The sequence below is a fragment of the Heterocephalus glaber genome, unplaced genomic scaffold, assembly GCF_053883595.1.
Source record: "Heterocephalus glaber isolate CG9 unplaced genomic scaffold, H.glaber_assembly_v1.0 deba00001606, whole genome shotgun sequence".
Classification (NCBI taxonomy): domain Eukaryota; kingdom Metazoa; phylum Chordata; class Mammalia; order Rodentia; family Bathyergidae; genus Heterocephalus; species Heterocephalus glaber.
Genome location: NW_028258377.1, coordinates 22,482,469 through 22,500,259, shown reverse-complemented (window position 1 = coordinate 22,500,259; position 17,791 = coordinate 22,482,469). Strand labels below are relative to the sequence as shown.

Genomic DNA, 17,791 nt, shown 5'->3' with positions numbered 1-17,791 from the left:
TGGTGCTACAGTTTGATCCAAGTACTATATGTTGTAATAATTATTATATTTTCATTATTGTAGTTAACCTCTTGCTGTGCCTAATTTATCAATTAAACCTTGTCACAGTTACCTTTGTGTTTAAAAACACAGCATGTGTATTGTTCCAAAGGATTTCAGACATCTACGGGGAATCTTCAGATACCCAAAGGGGAACTATTGTGTTGTATTCTAATAATTCTAGCCCTCTCTCATGCTGAAAAAGTCAGGAGCTATTAATATTTACAAACAAATTGGTTCTCAGGAGCTAAAGGCTTTTAAGGGAAAGGGAGGAACATCTATTGAGGTCATTGTGTGTTTTCTCTGAGCATACATTATTTAATTGTAACTCCCCAAGAACTTTGATGTGCACATGAGGAGTCTGGGTCTCAGAGAAGTAAAACAGCTAACCAAGTCATCTTGTTGATCACTGGAAGAGCTGACTAAGTGATAGGTAGAACATGTGTCTGCAGTCACTGACTGGGCATTCCCAAGACAGAAGCCTTCAAACTGCTTACATTTATCTCCAAGTGTGTTTCCTGTCAGCACAATGGGAATCATAATTGTTCTCACATCATTTATAAAATGACAATAAAAACTCATATAGTAAGTCTTAGGTTGTTTGAAAAATTCAGTTAACCCGTCCATGTAAAACACTTGACTTGTGTTTGGCTCACAGTAAATGCTCAGGAAATATTAGTCATTATTATTATCATTACTTCTAGGAATTCAGTGTGTGTGTCTTTCACATTTTCTTTATGCTCCTCTGAGGTTTTTTTTTTTTTTTTTTTTTTTGGTACCGGGGATTGAACTTGGGCCTTCGCGCTTGCGCAGCAGGAGGGGAAGCCATTGAGCTAAATGCCCAGCCCTTCTTTATGCTCTTAATCAGAGTTTATCACCTTCATGTACACTAACATGTTAAAATTTTGTAATGGATATTTCTATTTTTCAAGAATCTATAAGCATTTTAGCAATAGTTTATCTTCATAATGGGTTGCTAATGAAGAAAGTGTTAATAGAACTAGAAAATTAGTCTGGATGATTGAACCCAGAACTGAATGCAGAATTCTTGAACACCTCTCCCTTACCCTTTTACTAATCATGGACACTTTGACCACTTTCCTAATCTTATGCATGAAGATTAAGTCTTTTGTTCATTGATTGGCCAAATATATGCAGGGGGAATGTATGCTACTTCATCCTTGGCTCTTCGGAAGGAGACTGTTACCATGGTAACAAAGGCATCCTTTGACTCGTATTTCTACACAGAGTTATAGAAATGCTTCTTAAAAATATGACAATATTTAATGTCGAATCTAAAGTAATTTTTCTCATTGTTTAGGGAGTAAAATTGATTTTCTCTGGGCAAAGTTTGTTTGGCTGCCCAAATGTACTGTTTATAGTAATGTGTTCCACCAAATTTCTTTAAAAGCCAGTTAAACATATTTTGTCTTAACTTCTAATCTGCTTTCATCATTTGGAAGTGCTTCTTGCTGCACTATGCCTATTTTGATTTGGAAATAGTGCACATTCCATCTTTGCTATGTCAGGGTAAAGTAGAGGGGAACAGAATGAATCCTTTTATTTTTTTATCAGGATGAGTGGGAGAGCACATGGTTGGGTATGCTTTGGAGGCTGTGGCTTATTCTAAAGCTGACTTTTTCAGGTGGCAGCTGGTGCCTGGTTTTTGAATCCAGTGGTTCAAAACCATTTCTTTCCCAGGAGGCATCTGTTTTCATTTTTTTTCAAAATTAAAAATAACTTTGTTGCTCTCATTATGAGAATAACACATGATCATTTCAGAAGGTTTGGAAAACAAGGATAAGCAAAATAACAATGTCCATAATCCTACATTTGCCAGATAACTACTGTTCCTGTCTGATAACAGATAACTTTTTCCTTGTGTGTTGATATATTTTATTTCACAAAACAAGACTTTCCTACTCATGGTTATATAATTTGTTCTTTGCATTTGTCCATGTACTGGGACTACTGACATGTTGAAAATCCTTTCTAATGTATTATGAGTAATGGCTGTAGAACTGTGAGGTATTGATTACTCAAATTAGTATTCACCTTTTGGATACTTAGGTAGGTTGTAGACTCTCCCACAACAACGCGGGATTGTAGTGAATTTCTTGGTTTTTAAAAACATTTTTATACACATACCAGGAGAAAAGAGAAAGCTAGATTTGTGTGTTTGGCTGAGATGGAAGAGATAGGAGGGGTGGCTGATGTGGTTCTCCACATGCCTTGTGGGAGGACATCCAGACTCACCCCAAAATATCTACCTCCAGGCCTGGTAAACAATGAACTGGATATCAGTTCATCCCACATGAACTTATGCTCTTCAAATGCTAGCTTCAGCTTTCCAGGATCTTGAGAGATATTTTAGTTACTTTCTTTTATTTTTCAACAGATATTTAATTGGAGGATCACTTACATCCTAGTGCCTTGCTATCCTCTGCAGTTTTTGCCACCTCTCCATCCCTCAGCCCGCCGCTCTGTGCTCTAAAATGTCCACAGGTGTATAAGTTGTGGAATATAGAACAGCCTTTCCCGACTAAGAATCCTTGGTCTGCATCCCAGGTTTCCTACATAATAGTTAAATAATAGTTCTGAGACTCAGTTTTCTCATCTTTTAAATGGGACAAGTGAAAATTCAAGATGTTTTTTCTTTAGGATTCAGCGACGTGATACAGTGCAAACTTGACTTACAAACTGGATTGGTTCCTGAGGTCTGGTTGTGACTCAAGTTGGTGGTAAGTCAATACAGTTGAGATCTGGATGTTTACTTGGGTACATGCTATAGGTAGCAAGAGACATTTTAATATTCCATTAATGTAATTAACCCAAGTTGTTCGTACGTCTGGCCGGTCATGACTTTAGTGTCCACTGTATTTGGAAAATGCTAGGTGGAATATCTGACCTATAGTAAGATGATAGTGATGTTGGCACAAGTGGAGATGGGAAAGGCATGGAAAAGGGAACTGCTCGTCCTTTCTGGGGGACAAGGGAAGGCATCCACCTTCCAGTTCTGTGGTTAATAGACCAAGCACAGAGCTGTGAGCGTAAAACTTCCTGTGGAAGGGCCAGCTAACCTTGACTCGTTGCCTGACCTTGGATTAATCACTTAACCTCTCTCTGCCTTTGTTTTCCTCTCCATAATAGGAGCGTAATAACTCTTGCCCATCTCACTGGGGCGAGGATGATTAATCAGTGTTTATAAAACTCAATATATCCTTTGAGTATGAAGTTCAGTGAGATTGGAAAGCATTATTACTATTAGCTGCTTTTTAAATATCTAAACCAGCATGCCATGGACTAGTGAATGCAGCACTATAGAGTTAGACCCTCATACTAGATCATTGTCAAGAAATCTCAGTTCCTTTAGCCCTATACCTGTGTATATCAGTTTTTCTATGGCTAGGATGTTCACTCTTCAACAAGTGCAATCTATTTACTGCTTATATCCAAGTGCCCATAGCCACCCCTACCCGTAAGCAATGTTTTATTCCTTCAGCAGATATTTATTGAGCAGTTGGAAGGCGTCTGGTGCTGAATACTTGAGAGGACATATAGAGATGTGTAAGGATCAATATGGTCCCACATTCGAGGTACTTAGTGCCTGGCATACAAGATAGTCAGAGCCAGCAAAATCTTGCTTCTAGGGGTGATATCTAAATGATAATTAAGAGAAAAGCAACCCAATAGCCACAGGATTGTAAGGGGAAGGGGAAAGGAAAATTCAAGAGTGTACTAGGCAGAAGGAAAATGATTATTAAAGCACCAAAATGAGAGAGGGCAAGATCTGTTAAAAGAAATTTAAAGAAGTTTTTATACAAATGATACTAAGAAAGGAAAAGTATCATTTAAAAGGTTACTTCCAAAATGGTCATGGCCTGATTGCCAATGTCCCATTTTTAATACACATGATGGCCTTGGGTAATTGTTCTGCTGCAACTGGACTTCTCAGGGGACTTCATACTCACTCCATATACTTCAGCTTCTTGGTATTATTACTGATAAGCATATTTTTGTCTGGCTACTTGCTATTGTCCAAATCCTATGTGACTTGCCTTGTAACTCTTGTCTGTTCTTTACCATCACTGTCAATCTTAAAGATGATAGATAGCCCAAATTCTTAAAAAATAAAACTATGGCCACATAATACAAAATGGAAACAAATTTAATTAGTAATCAAAAACAAAAGCAGAAACATATCTGCTCGCGGTGCAGTTGAATGCCACTATTGTACTCCGCTATGTAGCTATCAAAGAAATGTGTCTGACTTAGGTTCTTCCTATGTAATGCGTGTTATACATTAATTTTGGGAGCATGCACTGGAAAACCCTTGAAAATAGCAGCAGTAAGTGTACATATCAAAACATAAATGGTGTAATGAAATCTTGGACAAGAAGTGAGAATTATATTAAAAGAACAAACCCCCCAAAAGAGAAGAGAAAATAGAAACTTGTTAGTGATAAACATAGAATAAAACTTTAGTCAGCATCAGAGTTAATCACCTCATTTGGTAACTGACAGTTCAATGAAGTTTCTGTTCTAAAATCATGAGAAAAGCAGGCTGCCAGGTTTTATTTGTCACCTGATATGAGTTGAGCTATAGTCCGAGATAGTAGAAAACCTTTCTTGTTGGATTTTACCTCTTTAATCTCAAATGAAAACTGGCACTCCATCTGGATAATGTCCAACGTGACACATTTTGGGAGCCATCAACTACCTAGCCTTACAAATCAAGAACACTGATTAAATAATCAAGATTTCTGAAAAGCCTTGAGGGAGCTACACGTTTTTTGCATCAGTAATTGCCATTCTGTTTGTAGCACAAGATGTTTCTGAGCTCTTGATGAAAACTTATGTTTGACACACTGGCATTGAGTGTTTTATTTGTGGGTTAGCAGGAGTTTGACATTCTTCGAAATAATGTGATAGCAAATATATGGAAATTGTGAGGTTTAAAAAAAGCCTTAAACTAATGAAATTTGTCACTAAGAAAATGAAACAAGGTAAGTAATTATCTGGTTCTTTATTTTGAGGGAAGAGTAAAAATAATGATGTTTTGCTGAGCATCCATTATAACAAAGGCTTTTATTGCTCTTTCTGATGGTATGTAATACACAACAAATATGTATGTAATTATTAATTCTCCATACATAAATTAAAAAGTCACTTCTCCCTTATATTAAATAGAACTGTAAAGATAGAAAATTCTTCTGACACTTGTTCAAACACACCTTTATGAAGATTTAAAATAACCACTATCCAAATTAGCAAGACATTGATTAGAATAGTAACTGATTTCCCAGAATTGTGTGCATGAAGGAACAATTCTTTCATTAGAGGTGTCAAAATTGGTCCAGAAAATATCAATGAACATTATGAATGTTACATTCAGCTTTGGCCCTAGGCAAAATAGTCAACTTTGTGAAGTTATTCTTTGCCATTTCTCCATATTCCTTTGAAGAATTTTGTTTGTGCTGTTATTCAATCATTTCTTCGTTCAACATTTTTTTTTTTTTTTTTTTTTTTTGGTTCCGGGGATCGAACTCAGGTCCTTGTGCTTGCAAGGCAGGCAAGATGCCACTGAGCTACATCCTCAGCCCCTCAACATTTTTTTTATTGAGAGCCTACTGGATATCAGACATAAATCCCAGTGTGAGAGATACAGTAGTGAAAAACACAACCAAACACCTCATGTGTATGGAGTTCTAGAGACTCGGGTGGAGTCAGACAATATAACAACTGAATAAAGTTATAAAAGATTCTTGAGTAATCCAAAGGTGTAGGGATGGTAGGAGAGGAAGGGGAAAGGGAAGAAGGGAAAGGAAAAATTATGTGAAAAGAAAAAAATGGAAACGAAATCTATGTCAATAGGGAAGGGTGGAGGGGCTGAAGGGCGCACAGGTAATGGGGAAAAAATTAAGAACCAAGATACATCATGTACAGGTACAAGCACCCAATGATAAATGTAAATGTATTGTAAACCTAAAATGTACCAATAAAAGAATTAAAAAAATATTCTTGAGTAACAGTAAATGCAATAGCTCTGATAGAGTAGAATGCCATGTTAGAAAATATCTAGGGCTGTCCTAAGTCTGTCAGTCAGGTAAGACTTTTCTAACAAGCTGAGGCCTTAGGGGCACCGTGGGGGAATGTGGAAGAGGTGACTACATATGAAGGATCCTGACAAGTGGAAACACTCCAAGGTTCAGGACCTAGGCCCAGTGGCCTCCTTGGAGTTTGCTCATCTGGAAGCAGATCTGTATGCCCGGAGTGTCACGGAAAAAGGGAGAACAGTTTACATGGAGGTAAGTCAGCCAGAGAGGAGTGTTTGCTCACGGGTAGTAGGCTGTGATGAAAACTGCGTTTTCGATGTGATAGGAATGCATTTCAGAGTTACAGTGTCTGTTTTCTTCCTCCCTTGTTTTTGAGAGTCTTCTGCTACTGTAGCTCTCCTAGGAGGCCCGCTGGCCTATGATCCTTTTTGTCTTTTCTGATGAAATTTACCTTCCAACTTCCCACTCTCTCAGGTACGCACCAGGTAATTTATAAACTAATCTGATAAACCAAAATGAATTAGCGCATTCATGGTTAATGTGACTTAAAATGAGACCCCTCTAAGATGGCGTGTTTTGTTTAAAACAGCTGGTATTATCTAGACTTCAAGGAGTACTTTAGAAACTATAGCAATTAAAAAAAATTTAAGCAGCTGCTTTTCATTCTCTCTTTCTACAAAGAAATGTCCTTGATTTTGTTAACTCTTCAGTGAGCTAGCTTACAGTCAGTAAGGACTAGTATCATCTTTGAATTTTCCTGTTGTTCTGGTGTATGGGTGTATGCTTGTATATATGCAGTCTAAGGGCTGGGGAGAAAAATGCTAGACAAGTGCTCCAACACTGAGCTACAATCTGAGCTTCTCACCTTTGGTTTTATGATCTCTGTGACTTATTAACCCCTCTTATGTGCCATGCATCATACTCAGTTCTGTATATACCCAATGTCATTTACTTCTCACTACCAATCGTATAAATTCCCAATTTATAGATGAAGAAATTGAGGCTAAAGGATCTGTGTGCCTTATTCTATCTTGTGCACCTGTGAGGCAAACAAGGTCTACAAGTGTAAAAAACTCTCAGAAGCAATCTGCTAAGTAAATGCATAATTGGTAAAAATTAATTACTTCATTAATGAGAGTGACCATTCAGTATAGAGATTAGTAGGTGGAACCATGATTGAAGTCAGCCGTTACTAACATTGAAGACTTCACTACTGTATATACCAATGCTTTCTTCATTGATTATGTAGTGGGTTGTGCTTTTCTGTTCCACAGCTTACAGGATAATTTATTCAAAGAGAATAGGAACATATTCTGTGAGGCAATGTGTTCAGTCACTGAGAGGACACCCTCCATCATTTTTTCTGGTTCAGGGGAGCAATTTTCTGGGTTTCCTGGGGGGAAACTTGACTGATTAGATAACTAAAGTCTGATAATACTGTTATTTTGATAAGACCAAAATAACCCAAGCGTGTTTGTAAGAAACACACACACAGAAGCACATACACTTGCTCTAAACAGGAAAATGCCACACGGAGCACAAGAGAATACAGTTCTTCCCTCCAGTCAGTGTCTGTAACCAAGCAGGCTTGTTTTTGGGTAGTGTTCAATATCGTAGCAGTTACAAACAAAATACCCCTGTGGTGTCTAAGAATGTGATAAGAGTTATCTTCAAGGACTACAATTTTGTTCTTTGATTTTAGCAAGATCTACACATCTCTGTCAGAAGCTGAAAGAGTGCCAAAGTCTTTAAAACAGAAACAAACAAGTGCATGCTTGTGATTCATCTTTTTTTTAGAAATCATACTGAATTCTTGGATGGGCCCTTTCCAGCAAAGATGATGCTTCCAGTTGCGTTATAAACCTGTGCTTAAACATAAATTGGAGAAGGTCTTCCCAAGATGACTTCTTACAAATGACTTACGCTGTGGGTTGCTGTGTTGGAAGAAAATATTCCTCCATAACATACATGTAGGAAATAAAGCAAATTATCTGACCTCTTAGCAGTTCACAAAGAGCATTATTCAGGAGTCTAAGAGGTCCTAAAAAAGAAATAAATAAATGACAATAACTATTTGTGTAACTGTTTCCTGTGACCCATACAGATTTGTCCATAAGAAACCATAACAATCCATGGAATCAGTATTGTGTGGAATCTCTTTTGGAAAATATTGACTTAGGAACTTTACTTTTTATTACATTTATTTCTTTATCTTTTCCGGTTCTGGAAATCGAACTCAGGACCTTGCAGTTGCCAGGCAGGCACAGCACCACTGAGCTACATCCCCAGCCCTACTTTAATTTTTGTATGATAGATAAAAAAGTAAAATTCTTGTGTGTTGACACAACTATCATAACATCAAGTGACATGTGGGATAATTTGTAAGATTGTAAATGAGAAACATCTTTAGGGTAAAGGGCACTATTTTTATACACAGCACTGTTACTTCTGGCTCTGTTTTAACTGCGGGCAGTAAAATGGCAGGTGAGAACACAGGTTATAAGTTCCGAGCACTGGCACTTACAACCTCCATGACTTCGTATGACTCTTCAGTCCTTTGAACCTGACCTATAAGTAGTACTGAGCTCAGTGGAAATTATGGAGATAATGTAAACAAAGTGCTTCACATTGTGCTGAGCAGATATCAAGGGCCCACTCGATGAGAGACAACACGCTTTAGGTTTTTACTCAGTCCTTCCCAAAGGTCTGTGTGGACTCGTCCATGCTGTCTTACAGAGCCCTCTTCTTGTCAGGGCTGCATTTGTAAGAAGATCAAGTGGGTATTAACCATCTCATATGTGGATCTCATTAAAGCAATTCAGTTTTATAGGTACAAAATTCAAAAATATTTCTTGCCAAGTTACCCACATTTTTTTTTAGCTATAACACGCTGCTTAATGGCAGTCTGAAAAGCTATTAGCACAAAAATCACCGATACTAAAACTAACCCTAACGTTAGAAAACCAGTTTTCTACAAAAGTTTATGAATATCATTTATGCTGTCACTAAACACATGTGGGGATGTCCCCTTAAAAATTAAAGTGGATCTCATAAAATAATCTCCCAAAGAAATTTGTAGTATGTCATAATAGATTAATATTTACTGTAAATACAGACCAACAATTGCCAAACAAACAATTGCATTTGGAGATATACATGTCATTGGTGGGACTGCAAACAAGTATTTTAAATTATCCACAAATCCATTTTCTGCTCACATATCTGTAACAAACATTCATAAAGGAAACATTCCACTGCAGGTTTATGGAAAGACTTTGTGCTTAAGTTCATAACGACTTAAGTAGGATTCCTATATGTTGGGTGTATTATTTATTTTCCAGGAAGAACATGACAATAGTTATTAATATTTTAGAGTGAGTATGTATTATTAATCTTGTTATTCCTTTACTCCGATCCAAAGTGTCCCGTGTCATTCAGAGTTAAAGTGAAAGTCCTTGAAATGGGCTTCAAGACTCCTTGATCTTATCTTATCTCACCCTTCCCCACTCAAATCCCACTGTCTCTCTTGTTCTCCGCATGCTCCTGTCTTCAGCTTTTGTCTGTTCTTCCCCTTGTGCCTCACATTCTCTTCTTCCAGATATTGACTCAGCCAGACCCCCAGATCCTCCAAGTCTCCACTCAATGTTCCTTGAACCCTTTGTGTGAACTCCCACGGCTCCCCCCAGCACTTCCTCCCTTGCACTCCTGCTGGATAGTTTTTCCGTAACTCTTAATGTTATGTAACATAGTCATACCTGTTCCTGAGAGCCAAGTAATAATTTTCAAGAATTTTTTTCAGGTGATTGTTCAAGCATTTTAAGTTGAAATTGGCCATGTTGGAAAATTTACACCATGGAAATTGGCAAAATGCAACCGATCACGGCTTTTATTTATTTATTGATCTATTTATTTAGTTTTGTTTTTGGAGAGTTGGTTTATCAGAACACCACACGACATAATATGTATTTACTTGTTTAAAATATTCATTGTTATCTACCACTAGTGTGTAAGCTCAGTAAGACCAGAGAAATTTGTTTTTTTTATCCCTGTTTATCCAGTGTCCTGGATAGTATCTGACACAAAGCCGTTTATTAATAAAATATGGTGAATGAATGATTGATGAAAGTACAATGAATCAGGGTTTTATGGCCTTTTGTAGTTTTAAAAGAATAGATTAACCCTTTTGTTGTTCACGAATTTAGTCATTCAGTAGATATTTGTGAGAACTCATGTGCTGAAACTAATTAAACCGTTTTAGAATTTGAAAATATTTTAACCAAATAACAAGAAATAGTCCCTATCATAGAGCTTAAATTTTGGTAGTGAAAAACAAATCAGTCAACTAACACGAAAACTGATACACACTGTAAGTTCAGATACTGCTAATTGTTAGCAAAACACAAAATCCACAACATGATCATAGTTAGAGAGGGACAAGAGGAAGAGACAATGTTTTATATAAAGAAAAAAGATAAAATTGTCTGAAAGTTGACATTTGAACCAAGGCATGAACGATGCTAAGCCAGCCAAGCTCAGTTCTAAAGAAAGAGCCTTCCAAACAAAGGCCATGGCCAAGTGCGGTGGCCTGACATAGGGTGACTGTGGCGAGCTGAACAGAGTGAGGCTGCGATCTTGAAACAGATTGAGTTCGGCAGGGAGTGGTGGTGGATGAAGTGGAAAAGGCAGGCAGGGCCAGACCACTCCAGGCCTCACAAGCCAAGAGAAAGCGTTAGTGAGTGACATGATCTAATTTAAAGTTTAAAAGATCATTCTGGCAATGAAGGGTGGTCAGACACCAGTTAGAGGTTAGGGCACTGCAGCGGTTCAGCAAACACATGGCAGAAATATAATAGATGTGGCTGGAGAGAATGGACCCCATGGGGTCTTGATCATTTTAAAAGTGCATTTAACCAAATCTTCCACAGGCATAAAAATCTTTCTTTTTTTTTTAATACATTAAGAAGAGATAGAAACTTGAGTATCTGGCAACGTTTCCTAATAGGTGATGTAACCTCCATACTGACATTACAGCCTATTTCTATTGAGATTTTATATACAAAAATCCTGGATAAAATATTAGCATGCCAAATAAAGTGAAATGTAGAAAAAAAGACCCTGTGTAACCACACAAGTATTCTCTCAAGAATTCACGGACGGTCTAGCCTTAAAAATTATTAATGTAGTTAATTAGGCTAAGGGAGTGAGGTTATAACTCAAAGTATAACACAAAACTGCCCAAATAATACAAAATAAAATAATTTGATAAAAATAAATACCTATTCTTGATTTTACAAAAGAAATGTCCAGCAAATCTTCAAAAATATTGGTAATGAAATGAGGATACCTACCAAAGAATTACAGCAAATGGTATAATAATAAAAATTAGAAATAATTCATTTTAGGATGATAGGCATAGCTCATCCATATGGGTGTGGTAACAGGCAGGAGGCCCTGGGTTCTATCCCTAGCATCACAAAAGTAAAAAGAAAAGAAAGGACAATAAGGAGGGAAAGAGGGAGAGAGAAAGAAAAGAATGGAAGGAAGGAAGGAAGGAAAGAAAGAAAGAAAGAAAGAAAGAAAGAAAGAAAGAAAGAAAGAAAGAAAGAAAGAAATTTTCATTTTTAAAGGAAAGAAAAAAATCAACCCTGTCCTTATTTGTCCATGCCACATTTTATAAAGTTCCTAACCTGATGTTGGCAAAATAAAAGGGGGTGGGGAGAATTGAGATGTATTATGTACATGTACCAATTTCCTCCAATGTATGTAATCATTATATACTGCAAACATGTATTAATAATTCAATTTTTAAAAAAGTTCCTAAACAAGACAAAAAAGAAAACAAAACTAAATGTGTATAGGAAGTGGAAATAGAGAAAAGGATATATTTATTATTTGAATGATATTCTAGACAAATGATTAGAACCTAACAGAGCTGTACATGAACCTATTTATATTCCTATACACCAACAATAAACAATTTAAAAATGTGTCTTTGATTAGATTCCACTTAAACCTAGGAATAAATGTTACATAAATTTTATGAGGAAACCTATGAAGTACCTAAGAATAAATGTAACAAAATGTTGTGAAGAAAATTATAAAAGACCCCCAATTCAGAAGAAAAATGAATAGAGAGGTTTTCATATTTACTTATTTAAATTTGTTATAAAACATACCAAAAACAAAATAAAAAGGAAGTCACAGGTTTTTGCTAACTGTATAATTCTTGAAGGATCCTCCCTCCCACTATATTTAGAAGTCTTGGCACATTTTATGTCTGGATTTCCCTAAGTGGAAATGGCATATCAGAGCCCCAACCCCTTTCCCAAAGAATGTGCAAATGGTATTAACCGTGTAGCAGCTTACCAGCTGTATATCAGTGATGTGTATTTAACTCTGGCCTACTGCTTCACTGAACAAAAGCTTATGCCTCCTTTTGCTGTGTTCTTGGAGGATATGTCAGCGGTGAAGTGGTAGCAATCAAAGGAGTTCCTAAGGTTTTAAGGAGACGTAGTCATATTAACAGTGTTCCATTATTCAGAGGACCAACATAGGTCCCCTAGGAACTCCAGAAAAAGCCCTACCAGATGTTGTGAATCTAGAAGAAGAGTTAACTAGGATCATGGAAGCCCTGAAAACCTCAGCTTCTCAGTCTCCTGAAACTCATCTTGTAAAATTTATTAAGGAGCTCTTGGTTAAACAGAAAAACCACCAAAGGTTTCTGGCATGGCAAATTTTGGATTACAGAAGATTAGGAGAATACAGCCAGCAGAGAAGACTGTCTGAAAATCCTGCTGGGGCATCTGTACCTGGTGAAGACACTTAACCTCTGGGGGCAGCACAGCAAGTCTTCTCATGGCAGTGTAACTCAAAGTTGGCTGTATAATAGTCTTGATCTTTCCATATACCTCGAGCCCACTTCCTTTTCTATTTTCCTACTTTTCATTGTCGTGCATGGAAATAAATATGTGTAGTCCTAACAGTATTTACATTGAATCAGCACAGGGCCCAGTCCTTGGTCCTCTGGTCTGTGTAAGTCATTCGCTTGCAGGCTTCCAAGCTCTTCCCCACTGTGGCCCTGAGGAATCACAGGCAATTCAACCTGGTCTCTCTCAACCTTCCTATCCCACCTGAAGCAGCCCCACCCTTCCAAGGGCTCAGGGCAAACTGGCCTAGAGCATTCTTTGACTCACTCTTCCATTCTTCTCTTTCCCTCTCCTCCTCCCCCTTTTTTTTCCTTTGAGATAGGGTCTCATTTTGTAATTCAGGATGGCCTTGAGCTTGCTACGTAGGCCAGGCTCACCTCAAATTGAAATGGTTCTCCTGCTTCAGCCTCCTGAGTGCTGGCATCCTCTTTTCTTTCACATGCAAAATCTAATCCTCTCTATTTTCAAAATAAGTCTAGAATCTGCCCACTTTGTGTTTGTACATTGCAACATGCATTTTAAGCCACCCAAATCTCTGGCCAGTGTTGCAACAATAATATCTTCCTATTTGGTTTCCTTCCTTCCAATTGTTTCTGTAAAATAATTTTTTGAAAGACAAAACTCTGTCCAAAATCCTTGTGTGCAGCTTACTGAGTTTGGAGATGAGCATGTACCCATGAAGCTATCACTATAATCTATGTGATGAAACTATACATCACCTACAAATGTTACCTCCTACTTCCTTATTTTATTATTACTGGATTTTTTCTTTTGGAAGTAAAAATAATTAACATAAAATCTTCCACCTTAACAGACTTTACAGGTACAATGAAGTATTGCTAATTATACGTGTTATGATATTCAGTAGATCTCTAGGACCTACTTATCTCATAGAATTAATCCTTCATACCGTTTGACTCATACGTCCCCATTTTCCTTCCCTACCAAGCTCCTATCAAGCACCATTCCATGTTCTGCCTCTGAGCTTAACTAATTCAGATTATTATTTAAGTAGTATCATGTACCACTAGTCCTTTTGTGTCTGGATTATTTCATTTGGCTTAATGACTTCCAGGTTTATCCATATTGTGGCCAATGGCAAGATTTCCTTCTCTTTCAAGGTTGTATGACAACCCATTACATGCATGTGCGACATTTTCACACAGCTTCACTAGTTGTCATTGACATGCAAATCCAAACCACAGAGCAATATCATCTCACATCTATTAGGATAGCTATGATCAAAAAAGCACAGATAAATAGTGTTGAAAATATGGAGAAAAGGGAGTGCTTGTACATGGTCAGTCGGGGAGGGAATTGATAAAGCCATAGTAGAAAACAGTATAGATATTTCCCCAAAACCTAAAATTAGAATTATCATGTGATCCAGAAATTCAAGTTTTTGCATACATAGTTAAAATAATTGAAAGTAGACTCTTAAGAGAAATCTATACTATCATGTTCTTCACAGTATTATTCACAAAAACTAAGATAGCAAAATTAAAGCAAATTAAATGTCCATTTGTTTCTATCTTGTATTAGCTTTACATTATTACAATAAAACGCCTGAGGCAATTAATTTATAAAGACAAAAGATTTAGTTAGCTCACAGTTGGGAGATTTAAATCCAAGATCAGGTACCCCTATGAATTTGGGCCTTTGGTAAGGGCATGCGGTTGCTGTTTCAGTCACTCTCCTGTCACTCGAATAAAATCCCTGAAACCCACAACTTAAAGGAGAAGAGGTTCATTTTGGCACATGATTTCAGAGGATTCAGTCCATGTTGTACTAGCTCCAGGGCAGAAATGGCATGGTGAAAGGGCACGTGGAGGAAAGCTGCTCATGGTAGCGAAGAAAGAGAGAAAAAGGAGGAGCTGGAGACAAGAATACACCTTTCCTGGTCACACCTCCAGTGACCCACCTCCTAATATCATGTTTAGCTATGAATTCAGTAATGGATTAACCGACTGCCTTGATCCAGTCACCTCCCAAAGTCCCATCTCTGAACACGTGACAATTTTGGGTGACACTTTAAATCTAAATGGCAGTAGTGTGGGATGCAGCTCATGCTCATCAAGAGCCAGAAAGCAAAGAGAAGCAGGACAAAGCTGGAATCCCATAATCCCCTTGCAGGGACATTCCCCAGGACCAAACCATTAACATGTAGAACTCTGAGGAATATTATCCACATTCATACCGTAGTGTAGATTAGTCTTATGAAACTAATCTACTAGTTTTCATCTTAAAACTTAAATTTCCCTCTGTAAGAACAGTGAATGAACAAACAATGATGAATGAAGACATTCCAGCTTTCTCTTTTCTCCCTTGCTTTGTCTGGTCCACTTCCTTGCTGTTCTGAAGAAATGACAGACTGCTTCCCACCTATCAGACTTGGCTCTGTTTTCTTTTCCTGAAATACTTTTTACTGCCAGAAACTATTTGGCCAATTTTCCTGGCAATTTCTAAAGCTGATCAAATCTTTCCTCAATCAAGATTTTTTTGAACACATTTTATGATGGAATTTGATCCATTGCTTTTATTGTGATCTTTTCCATTTTATTCTATATCACCTTGAAACACACCGTGTATTTTATTTATTTTCACATTTGTTATTTGTCTGTACTCCTGCAAGAATATAAGCTCCACTAGGGCAGGCATTTTTTCATTGTTCAGTGATGCATTTTGAGCATCAGAAAAGTACCTGGAAATAGTGAGTGTTCAATAAGTACTTGTGGAATAAATACAGGAAGGAAAACCAATATGAAAACAGAAAAGCAAAAAGTAGGCAAGAGATATAAACAGACAATTCACTGAGCAGAACATTCAAATTAACAATAAGTACTGGAAAATTTATTGAACGTACTAATAGTCAGTAACATGAAAAACTAAATTGAGATAACGTTTATTCATTCTCATCTGACTGGCAAAACAAATTAAATCTGGTGACCCAAAGTGTTGGCGAGGGTTCGTACCAGCAAATAGTGTCAGATCTTTTGGTTTCAATGTAAAATTGAACAAATATTTTGGAGTTCATTTTAGTAATACTGAATAAAATTATCTGTGCCCTCTAACCTAAAGCCCTCAGTTCTAGATACATGCCCCAAATAAACTCTACTACTTGAGAAAGAAAATAGTGGCAGCACTGTATGTAATGGCAAAGGGTGTGGAAGAAGGATATTAATGTAAATTCTTCAATAGGAAAAATATAAATAAATTATGGCTTATTCATACAATGCCTTTTCATACAGCTGTTAAAATTAAACCAGAACTGCATATATCAGCATGAACTTTAAAAACAAATGGAGAGGAAAAAAATAAAGGATATATACATATGTAATCCTGTTTGAATTATTTAAATACACACAAAAAATAATAATTATATTTTATATGGCTTTATATATGTATGAAAATACAAATAATGAATGGAATGTCAATACCTACTTTAGGAAGTGATGATATTTTAGATAGAGTAAGGAAAGACTCTGGCAACAGGAATTTTGTCCTACGATTTATTGGTAATTGTTAAAATATTTTAGAAATAATGATATTGGTAGTATTTATTTAATCTTAGTTGCAGAAATCGTTCCTATTATTTGCATAATATAATTCCAAGTTTTAAAATTAAGTAATTTTAAACTAACATTTTGGCAAATAAGAGTAAAAGAGAGATTGAATAATAGCTTATGAAACAGTAAGGAAAATATAAAATTCTATTGGGAGAGGTAAGATCTAAGTGTGTTTGGAAGAAGGAACGATGTGGCTTCGAACAAGGGGGAAACAGACAATGTAAGAGAAGAGGTAAGAGAGCAAATCTAGGTGACATGTGTAGGATGTCAAAACAACGGCATCCAGGGAGCTGTTTTGACAAGAGGGAGTCCTTTCTTCTACAAGAAGAGAAAAGAAAGAAATAGTGGCTGAAGGCACAACATTATATTTGGGCTATAAAAAAGAAGGGTAAACCCGGGTAGGTTGGTGCATGCCTATAATCCCAGCTCCTAGGGGAAACTAAAGCAAGAGGATCTATAGTTCAAGGCCAGACTGGGCAACTTAGTGAGATCATGGGAGAGAGAGAGAGAGAGAGGAGGGAGAGCGAGAACTCAAGTAAGCTTCGTTTTCCTAGTAAAGCTGAGGATAATGAGATATCAAGACAATTTCTATGCAGGAGGATAATTAAGAGTTTGGTATTTGAACAGACCAAAAGAGGCTTGAAACCTCCATAGGTAAGTAATAAAAAGCTGCGACTTAAATGATAGAGTTACCTAGCAGCCTTATAAACCCAATTTATTGGAAACTAGTGAGTTTAATACTGTGCCTGATTTTGTAACTTTCTCCAAAAGTGTTTAGTAGCCAATAAATTTTGAAAGTGAATATAGTGGCTTATTCAGGATTAAAAAATGAGCAGAATTGTAAAAGCAAAATAAAAAAGAAGCAGTAAATAGATAGTATCAGAGAGGGCATGGATGAAATAGATAACTTTGATGTCAAACCTGGGAAAATAGGCAGATGAAACTATCCAAAAACTCATGGAAAAAACACAACAACAACAAAGCCAACAAAAACCACTCATGGAATAAGGAAATAGTAAAAATTTGAAAACACAGACGTTGAATTCATCACGAGTAGAAAAGTATATTTTTTTTAACAAGACTAGAAAATGATAAGAGATATGAAAGCAGAAAAACACTAGTACTCTAGAATTTTGGCACTTGTCATCTTAGATATTACTCAATTCAGGATAAAATCAAGAAGTGTTTAGCAGTGGAAACGTTG

The 17,791-nt window shown here is 36.8% G+C and overlaps 1 protein-coding gene across 1 annotated transcript in view; it reads left to right on the top strand.

Moving 5' to 3' along the window:
* The first annotated feature begins 2,705 nt into the window (after window positions 1-2,705).
* Tenm2 (teneurin transmembrane protein 2) overlaps window positions 2,706-17,791 on the top strand; it is a 1,248,268-nt gene continuing 1,233,182 nt past the window's right edge. The window contains exon 1 of the mRNA XM_087194517.1: window positions 2,706-2,780. The gene's annotated coding sequence lies outside the window, so the exon portion shown is untranslated. The remainder of the gene's footprint in view (window positions 2,781-17,791) is intronic.